Raw genomic sequence first — 11,321 nt, forward strand, 5'->3', positions numbered from 1 at the left:
AATCCTCTGGTCGATCGTTGGACCGACCACTCTAGCCCGGATTGCATTTACATCCAAAGAGAATGGTGGAGATCTTGAGGAACATTTTTGATGCATGTTACTAACAGCAATAGCATTTCCTCTTTTGCAAAAAGGGGGGAGATGCCTCATTTGGGTACAAAAGGTAAGAGACATATCATCTTAAGAACAAGGAATAAGAGAGACCTACCATCTTAAGAAGAAACACCTACTATGTTAAGAAGAGGGAATTTTGAAATTTGCATATTATTTTTCAACTAATCAGAAAAAATGACTGAAGTACTACTATTGCAGTCCTGCTTGATAACCAAAAGGAACAGGGGTATTATAGTAATTGTTTGGTACTAGATGAAACTAAAAGAAAATTCTCACACTCATGGCATATGTGGTTGACCTACAGGAGAAGCCACTAAGCATTTTAGGCCAGTGGGGAAGTGGATTCTTGGATTGAAAGCACTTGCCTTGTATTATGATGGATAAGGAGAATATATTTGTTTTATCATATGTTTCTTTTGACCTTGTGAAACCACCCATTTTCCAGCTCCTATAAATAGGGAATGAGGAGTGAGCCTTTGCAAGTGCTCTTCTTGGGTCCATTGTCACTGATGAATTGATCAACCATTGATTTGGTTCACAGGGATTCAAAGTCCGACGCAATGGAGTCTGTTTCTCTTGAAGTGGGGGACAAGACGTGATGTTGGTCCGGTTCAGTAAGCTTCTCTCATTCAAAATGAAGCTTGAGAGATTTTAGATGAGCCGAATCAATATCACCTTTGTGCCCTTCATTCATGGCTAGTTTGAGAATATACAACTGCAAGGTGAGTTCTCTTCTGCACATTTATTTTCAGAGGAGTATGTGTAGCCTTAGGCTACATTTGTTTTCAGGAATATGCATACACATTCATGAAAACTTGGGGTTATCTTTTACCAGTATAGTTGTTGAAGGCAAACCTCTAGTATAGGTAACAGTGGTCTTGTAACAGTGCCATGAGTATTACTCTACAAGGCCCAGTTCTTCTAGAAAAATTTGAGTTTTATTTATTTTTCTTGGGCACATTTTTTTAAAACAAATTTGAATTAGTTTACCCTATGGGAAAGTATTATACTGAAGGGAAAGTATTTTATGCTTGCACTTCGGGGTTTCTACAGTTTGCTAGCACTCGCCACGCTCTCAACTCTCCAATATCAACATTGGATGGAGGTATCTCATTCCTTTAAGCCATGAAAGAAGTTGTTTATTTTGGAGCAATTGGGTAGGTGATAGTGAGCATCATGCTCTTGCATGATAGTGCTCCTATGGTACATGCCCTCTTCATCTCTTATCAGGGGGGAAATGAACCCAGACCTGACCAAGGCCGGAGGGGTAGACCCGATTGGGGTCGGGGTATGGGTCCAAAAATTGGACCCGGCGGATCAAGTCTAGGTCCGGTAATATCTTTTGGGTCCCAATATATGAAGTATACTTAAATATAGTTAAAATATATAGACATTTTAATTTTTGGGTAGGGTCCGGGTTTAAGTCCCACACTATATTTTCGAGTCCGGTTCCCATAACATTTTTTGGGTCTAGTTCCAGGTACCCATTGCCAGCCTTAATCTTTTATTGTCCATTTTTTAAAGGAAAATTGTTTCATGCGGGTTGGACCGCATTTCTACATATACGGTCAAGAAAGTGTAAAGCATCCATCTTAAATATGGATGCAAGTAGGTGTTCGATCTAAAAACAATGAAAACTAACGGCCCAAATATTTTCTTACTAGAATTATTCTTTCTAATTTTTAGATTTATTTATTTTTTTATATTCATGATCTTCATGTTAGAGATTAAATGTCCTAAAAAATTAAGTCTTAAAATCCATCACAAAATATATTTATTAAGAGGCCCGCATTTGCGCTTGGCCGCATAGAAACGGGGGAAGTAGAGAATGCATTTTGTCATGCTCCCCACATGATACACCGTATCATAGAAAAAACGGACCTTTAAGGAAAAGTAGGGGCTTCAGCGATGCAAAATCAGCCGTGTTTTGTAGGGTAAAGAGAAATTTAACTATTTTAGATAACATAAAGATACAAAATAAAAAGAAATTAAGAAAGAGAAAAAAAGAACAATTGAATGAGATGTTACACTGGTTTTCGTACTGGCTTTAATACGAAAAGAGGAAGGAAGAGAACCCTACAAGATAAATTTAGACCTGTTTTTTGGAGTTAGATGAAGGCTTCCTTGCATTTTATTCTTTTTTTTTTAACTATATTAAAGGTGGAATGGAAAGGAGCCGTCACGTGGTGTGATGGTAAACTCTCAGCGCACGAGCGTGGGTTAGAGTCCTGAGAGCGGCCACTTTGTGCATAAGCCAAAAGTTAAGGCCGTTTCCAGCCAACCCCTTCCGGATCCTGCTTAAGCGTAACTAGTATTGGGTTACGACCTTTTTATTTTTTATTAAAGGTAGAATGGAGGGTGAGATGTTATGTTGATGCATCCGCCTCCTTAACCACCGATGCCCCAACGCCCTTCCCTTGCATATTAAATTACATGAGAAATTATGTACATAATAGAAATAATTTGTGAAACTATTGTATGGTTCAAAATTTTCCTAATTTTATGCCCACTTCTTTTTTATATATATTTTTTCTCTTAATTTTGCCTGTTGTTCCATGTTGTATGTTTTTTATTTCTTTCTTTTTTGTAATTTTATTTTATTTTTTTATGAATTCTAGAGCATTCCAATGCTGTAGATATACGTTTGCCATGCCATATTTCTAGGGTGGTTCGAATTGGAAACATTGGACCAATCCATACTTACAAATTTTTTAAATATAGATTGGTTCGACACCGAAAAGATTGGAGCGTATTAGAAAAAAAAAGATAAGAAATTTAAGACGGTCTGACATCTCCAATATTTGACCTCGACCGAAGGGACCACAGAGCCCCAAATTTCATATAATCATCATATAACATATCACACATTATATGGGTTAAGAGCAGCGTTTTAAAAAACGCCGAGTCGAACCGGACTCGCCCGGTTCGACTCGGAAATAGTGAAAAAGGAACCGGATCGCCCAAAAATCGGAAATCGTCCGGTTCTAGAGAGAACCGGACGATTCTGTACAGTGAATCGCCGATTCACTGTACGGAATCGGCGAGTCCGAACAGTGAATCGGCGATTCCGTACGGATTTTTTTTTTTTTTTTTTTGTTGGTAATCTATGATAGATTTTTTTGTAATCCATGATCGAATTTTTTGGTTTTTGTAATCCATGATCGAAATGTTTGTTTTCTTTTCTTGTAATCCATGATCGATTTTTTTGTTTTTTTTTTTTTTTTTGTAACCCATGATAGAATTTTTTGTAATCCATGATCGAATGTTTTGTAATATATGATCGAAATGTTTGTTTTTTTTTTGTAATCCATGATTGAAATGTTTGTTTTCTTTTCTTGTAATCCATGATCTATTTTTTTGTTTTTTTTTTTTTTTTTGTAACCCATGATAGAATTTTTTGTAATCCATGATCGAATGTTTTGTAATATATGATCGAAATGTTTGTTTTTTTTTGTAATCCATGATCGAAATGTTTGTTTGTTTTTTTTTAATCCATGATTGAATTTTTTGTTTTTTGCTTTTTTTGTAACCCATGATAGAGTTTTTTGTAATCCATGATTGAATTTTTTGTAATCCATGATCGAACTATTTTTTTCTTTTTTTGTAATCCACGATTGAATTTTTTGTTTTTTTTGTTTGTTTTTTTTTGTAATCCATGATCGAATTTTATGTAATCCATGATCGAATTTTATGTAATCCATGATCGAATTTTATGTAATCCATGATTGAATTTTTTGAAAATTTGTGATTTTTTTTGTTTAATCCATGATCGAATTTTTTTTTGTAATCCATGATAGAATTTTTTGAAAATTTGTGATTTTTTTTTTAATCCATGATCGATTTTTTTGAAAATTTGTTTTTTTTTTTTTTTAATCCATATAATTCAAAGAGAAAACGAGAGAGATGATGATTCTGAGGCCACCCTATCCCAGCCATATTATTCACATATCGAGTCCCAACAGCAACAGTGTAGGGATGAACACGAAATACTGTAAATTAAATGCTGAATGGCGGTTCATGCAGGGAAAGAACATATCAATATTCGCATATTCATTCAAAAACATGAAAATTCTTAATGGAGTACCCTCATTTTTTATTGAATTCCTAAAAACTAATATTTATAATGAATTTTAATAATTTTTTCGAATTTTTTTTAAGCTTTATTCTGACCGATTCACCCGATTCCGATCCGGATCGCCGATTCGCCGATCCGGATCGGTTTTTGAAAAGCCCGATCCGGGTCACCGATCCGGTTTTTAAACCATTGGTTAAGAGCAATGGTTTAAAAACCGGATCGGTGACCCGGATCGGGCTTTTCAAAAACCGATCCGGATCGGCGAATCGGCGATCCGGATCGGCGAATCGGCGGTCCGGATCGGAATCGGGTGAATCGGTCAGAATAAAGCTTCAAAAAAATCCGAAAAAATTATTAAAATTCATTATAAATATTGTTTTTTAGGAATTCAATAAAAAATGAGGGTACTCCATTAAGAATTTTCATGTTTTTGGATGAATATGCGAATATTGATATGTCCTATGTTTGGCAATTTTTTTACCTTTGCTAGCATTAAGAATTGCCACCATCTGTTTTTTTACATTACTAGGGACACTAGTGCATGCAGAAACTTCTCCCTTAACCCCTGCCAAGTGTTGCTTGAACCTATGTACCCCACTACTTATCACTCTTTGACAGTAATTACAAATAATTTTGTCTTTCTTGTTGAGATCAAGTCTGACCCCATGTTGCCATGCAGGGTCTTCTATAGATCTTGACATGATTCAACTGTTTTAAGATGTAAAAAGTTTAAATTAACCTGACAGTTCAAAAAGAAAAATAATCACAATATGTAGTGATAATATGTTGCGGTAGTTCATGTAGTCATATTCGTTGTTATTTGTTATTGCAAAATACCTTTTTTGACAATAATATTTCGTACATATCAATTACAAACATTTAGAATAATACAAAATGCAAGCTCCAAACATGGCTACAACTCAATTATCAAGAACATACATTTTTTGCATTAAAAAATTAATAATAAAAACAATTCTTCAAAGAGCCGGCTAACATCAGTCATTCCAACTTAAAAATCCATGAACAACAAATAAAAAAAATACAGTTTTGTATTGAAAATATAATAACATGCATTTTTTTGCATAAATAATCCATCAACATACAATTTTTTCAACCAAAACTTTAACAATAAAAATTTAAAATATGGTTTAATACCTCATGATAATTAAAACCTTGTCACGATTTTCACATCTTTTCGGAAAATCATCAATTTTCAAAAAATTCGATCATGAAAAAAAAAAAAAAAAAAAAAAAATTACAGCAAACTCAAACAATAAAAATTAAAAATTAGGTTTAAATGTTTAATACATCATGATAATCAAAACTTTATCACGATTTTCACATCTTTTCGAAAAATCATCATTTTTCAAAAAATTCGATCATGGATAAAAAGAAATAAAAAAAAAAAGTACAGCAAATTTTCAAAAAATTCGATCATGGATTAAAAAAAAAATTAACAAATTTTCAAAAAGTTCGATCATGGATTAAAAAAAAAAATTCATAAATTTTCTAAAAATTCGATCATGGATTACAAAAAATTCGATCATGGATTACATAAAATTCGATCATGGATTACATAAAATTCGATCATGGATTACAAAAAAAAAAAAAAACATAAAAAAACAAAAAATTCGATCGTGGATTACAAGAACAAAAAAAAACAATTCCATCATGGATTACAAAAAATTCAATCATGGGTTACAAAAAAAAAAAAAACACAAAAAATTCGATCAAGGATTACAAGTAAAAAAAACAAACATTTTGATCATGGATTACAAAAAAGTTGATCATGGATTACAGAAAATTCGATCATGGATTACAAAAAATTCGATCATGGATTACATAAAATTCGATCATGGATTACAAAAAAGTCGATCATGGATTACAGAAAATTCTATCATGGATTACAAGAAATTCGTTCATGGATTACATAAAATTCGATCATGCATTACAAAAAAAAAAAACAAAAAAAAACAAAAAATTCGATCGTGGATTACTAAAAAAGAAAAAAACAATTACATCATGGATAACAAAAAATTCAATCATAGATTACAAAAAACTCTATCATGGGTTACATAAAAAACAAAAAACAAAAAATTCGATCATGGATTACAAAAAAAAACAAACATTTCGATCATGGATTACAAAACATTCGATCATGGATTACAAAAAATTCTATCATGGGTTACAAAAATAAAAAATAAAAAATAAAATTCGATCATGGATTACAAGAAAAAAAAACAAACATTTTGATCATGGATTACAAAAAATTCGATCATAGATTACAAAAAATTCTATCATGGGCTACAAAAAAAAAAAAAAAAAAAAAAAAAAAAAAAAAAAAAAAAAAAAAGAAAAAAAAGAAAAAATTTGTTCTTCACAGAGTCGTTTTACATAAGCGATTTTAACTAAAAAATTCACCTCCAAGTGAATAAATTACATCCAATTGACTATATTTTCTGATAAACAACAATATAAGGAATCAAAAACCTAAATTTTTAGCACATTATTTCTAATATATCATGAAAACAAAATCAAAAGGCGGAAAAAAAAAAAAAAAACAGCGGAATTTTTTTCCCCTGACATCTCACTGTTCATATCAAATTTCTTGCTGTAATTGACCAGATTACGTAAAATTAAAAATTTTAAATCATACTAGACACTAATTATTGAACTCATTTTGTTCAAAATATACCATGAAATAAATCAAATGGCGGAAAAACAAAAAAACCCAAAGTTCTTACCTGTTTTTGTGAACCGAAGCCTTCAATCTCCAAAAAAGTCTGTTTTTCTCAACGATTTTCACAAATTAGTAACAAAATCTTTTGATTCACAGCTTTAAGATCAATATGCCAACAAATTTTGAAAGATTCATGCCCTATTTGGCATGAAATTTCAAAAATGGCGGAAACCCTAAACCCCGAATTTTTCTTGATCCAAAAAAAACCAATTTTTCCACCATTAAATCGTTAAAAAAGCTGAATAAAGCTGTTTACAGCCTGAAAAACAGATCACGTGCCGAAAAAAACAAAAAAAATGATCAAAAAATGACAAATTTGAAAAAAATCCGTGAAGAACACTGTGCAACCCGTGTTCTTCACGGACTCGCCGATTCCGCACAGTGAATCGGCGAGTCACTGTGCGGAATCGTCCGGTTCTCTCTAGAACCGGACGATTCCCGGTTTTTGAACCGATCCGGTCCCTTTTTCGCGAATTCCGAGTCGAACCGGGCGAGTCCGGTTCGACTCGGCGATTTTTAAAACGCTGGTTAAGAGGGTAGTATGAAGTTGGAGATGTCGGACTGCTCCAAATTTATTATTTTTTAATTTTAGATATTGTATGATCTTTCTAACAACGACCGATACATTCTTAAAAAAAGGTCTAAACATGGGGAATTCCGATGTTTTTAATATCAAAGTACCCCAGCAATACGGCCATCCATCTGAGGCATGAAATTGCCTTATAATTTGGAAAAATAAAAATAAAACTGTCCAAAAATTTGAAATAAAAAATTATAGAAAAAAGGAGCCCTCTCACTCTCTCTCTACATATCTCTCTCTACGCCACACACTCTCTCTCTCCTCCTCTCATTAGTGTGTTTCTCTCTGCGTATCTCTCTCTACCCATGAACCCCCCGTCTCTCTCTCTCTCTCTCTCTGCGTATCTCAAGTCTTAGTAGTAAGCCTCTCTCACTCTCTTTCTCAATCTCTCTTGAGATGTCTCCACTGAGGTGGGGAAGTGGAGAGCCTGCACTGTTCTTGCTAGCTGCGAAATGGGTCCTTGATACCCATCTCAAGAACATGACTTTTCTTAACAGGCATAAAGCCACACCATTTTAGACATCACCCCAAATGCTAGAAACCACGGGCATCTCAACATTCCCTTAACAAAACCCATCATCCTTTAATGGCGCCTTCTTCTCCTAGACCTAGCATACCCACAAAAGAAATGCAAAGCCATCACAACCACAAGAAACCCCCTTCAGTAACACAACAATCTTCAATCTCTGAACTTCTGAATTAACCCTTCCAAATGAGTGTTTTTATTATTCAATTTATTGACACTATGTGTCTCAAGAACATGGCCTTTCCTCCATTAAATCTGAGCAAAGAGCTATTTCTCTCTCTCGATAATACCAGCTTCAAAAAGTTGTAGAGGCCCTTGATTTAGGGGAAAAGGAGAGAGAAAGAGAGTAGTGGTTCAGGCTTCTTTGCTGGAACAACCAGTTTTGTGGGCCGGTCGAATGTGCGTTTTATATGCTTTGTTGAAGGCAAGATTTGCTGGACCTTAGTTTAATCCATTGATCTCAGGGCATAGAGAGGGAGAGGGAGAGGGAGAGGGAGAGGCACAGGGCAGAGGGTTAGAGAGAGAAAGAGAGGGAGGGGTTTTATAAAACCCATTTTTGAGGTCGAAGAGAGAAAGCGAGAAGAGCTCTGGGCTAGTCGGGGTTGAGAGAGAGGGGGAAAAGGGCTGAACCAGGGGAAGGAATGTAGAGAGAGGAGAGAGGGGGATGAAGGAGGTATATGGGTTTCAGTTTTGTTTTCAGAGAGAGAGGTACCGCTGTACTATACTATGACAGAAAGTACGAACCTGTGGGCTGTCAGACCACGTCTATCTTTTTTATTAATTCGTTTTTTGAACGGTGGTCTCGAGGAATCACAACCTGCCCAGATGGACGGTAGGAAACCCAAGTGTTTAGGCCTATTTTCTTTCTATATGCGAGGTTGCGCAGGCTGGCTTTTCCCCCATATATATATATATATATATATATAGTAATGATCCAATACAATGGTTGTATCATAGTATAATGCAATGATACTTTTAAGAAATCATGTTTGTGGTATTTGTATGACCTCAAATTTTGTACACACACTCTCTTCATCACAATAATCAATCCACCAAAAAAAAAAAATTCAATTTGAACCCTAGATATAATCAAAATGAGTCATCTCCAAAAATAAATCTAGACCGTTCAGTTTGTAAATTTAAAGAACTTAGCCTTTATGAACTCAAAATCATTTTTTTCTTTTCTAACATTGTTCATCTAATGATAATAAAGCCATCCAAAAAAATTAGAAATGAAAAAAATCCTTCTAAGGCCTAGATCTAAGCATCTCACCAAAATGAACGATCTAAGTTAATTGGGCTAAAAAAATACTTTTTAAGTTGTGTTTTCAAATTTTTTTTTTTTTTTGTGATTGTTTATTAGAATGAAAAGGGTGTATATTCCAAAATTTGGATCAAACAATGGCTATAAGAAGGTTTTTTAAAGTTGTCGCATCATATTACTACACCACGGTTGCATGAAATCATTGCTCATATATATATATATATATATATATATATATATATATATATATTTGAGATTGAGTTGCAGTATTACCTTTAAGATTCCTAATTAAATTTGCCATCTGTAGGTTGCGGATAATGACAATCTGGACGATCAAGGGTCCAGCGTGTTCCCCTAAGCGGCTCTTCCTGGCCTTGGCGGGTACTTTCCCTAGACTTTTCCTTTCGTCTCTTGCCTTAACTCTCAGACCATCTTTCTTAGATGTAAATTTAAATAAGTTTCTACAGTAATATTGTAACTTTTACTCTTAACAGTTTAAGAGTTAAAAATAAAGAGGAGATTATCATAAATGATATTGAACATCATATCCAAAATTGGAATATTCCTAAGGTACCAATAAAAGATATTTATCAGAAATGATCATTCAAATTCAAATTAGGTTATGCTATAAAAACAGTAGAAGAAAGTCTATCTGTAACTCAAAACCAGGAAGACTTTCAATTATTATCAAGAAAAATTATTGAAAAACATAAAAAAAATAATTATAAATTTCTGCACATTGGATTAATCCAAATAGCCATTAAACTTTTAACCCGTCTAGGGTTAGACACTTCAGTGCTTGTATGCCTAAGAGATACAAGACACAATAAGTTCTCATATTCACTTCTAGGCATGGTAGAATCCAACCTATGTAGTGGACCCATATATTTTAATTGCTTTCCAAATTTTTATGTTTCTTTAACAGACCCAAATATATTAGATATATTAACGATAAATTTAAAAACTCATGGATTTAATATGATACATGGTTCTCAGAATTTAGCAATAATATACAGAATTTATTATAAGGTAATGAATACTCTCTGTCCTAATATTATGCAAGCTGATAAAAAAGATCAAACTATATTATTTCAAACAAATATAGAAAAATCAAATACGATTATACCAAAAACCATTACTTGGTCTGATATTATTCTACCTCAATCATAGCCATTGCAAAATGCAAACCAGCCCAGAGAAGTACCTGTGAATAATATTCCAAACCAAATAATAGAACATCAAGATGGATATATTGAAATAAAATTCCAACAGCCTATAGTACAGGATGATATAGATATTAATAGGAAGAGAAATAAAAAACCATTAATACCTGCTAGAAAATCTTGTCATACTACTCCCGATGTTATCATACTTCCTTCTCCGACAATACCTACAACATCTTCAGACTTCCAATTACAAGGAGTCAAAAGAACAGCTGATCATGTAGTCATTCCCACATATACATCTGAACCTGCCATAGCTGAATTTCAAATACTTACATTACAAATAGAAGATGATAGAGAAGAAGAAATAAATAATCATAATGCATATGATGCATATATAGAAACATATTTAGCTGCTAAATTAGAACGAAAAAAGAGAAAAATAGATATTAATCATCTCAAAAAAGATTATCTTTCTCCAAAAAATCAAGGTATTAGGGAATGGTATATTCAAACTTTCCAACCTAGATTAATAGAATTACTCCATCGAAAATGTAATAAATTTTTGAAAAAAGAAAGAGAAACAAAAAGATTTTTTATATGGTTACAAGAAATATGTACTCAATATAAAATAAACATTCCTTCATTTAATACTCTTCAAACCATAGAAGAAAAAACATATATTAGTACGGATGGTACTACTACTGCTAGTACGCACCCTCCTGAAAAAAGTATAATACTCAAAGGTGCCATAACCCCATTAAGCAAAGGAGAACCACCACAATCTCTATATGATATTATTGCAACACCATATAAAGTCCTACCTAAAGAAATAGGTAAAAAATAAGAACTAATACCT

At 33.2% G+C, this 11,321-nt stretch overlaps 1 long non-coding RNA gene across 1 annotated transcript; it reads left to right on the forward strand.

Annotated features, from left to right (window-relative positions):
- Positions 1–532: 532 nt before the first annotated feature.
- On the forward strand, positions 533–10,881 carry LOC148780647 (uncharacterized). The gene is made up of 2 exons (XR_016040081.1): positions 533–836; positions 9,607–10,881. It is a non-coding gene; the product is annotated as an uncharacterized LOC148780647 (long non-coding RNA).
- The last annotated feature ends 440 nt before the right edge of the window (positions 10,882–11,321 follow it).

Source organism: Amborella trichopoda, chromosome 9, assembly GCF_054954075.1.
Source record: "Amborella trichopoda isolate Santa Cruz 75 chromosome 9, AtrichopodaSantaCruz75HAP2 v2.0, whole genome shotgun sequence".
Taxonomy (NCBI): Eukaryota; Viridiplantae; Streptophyta; class Magnoliopsida; order Amborellales; family Amborellaceae; genus Amborella; species Amborella trichopoda.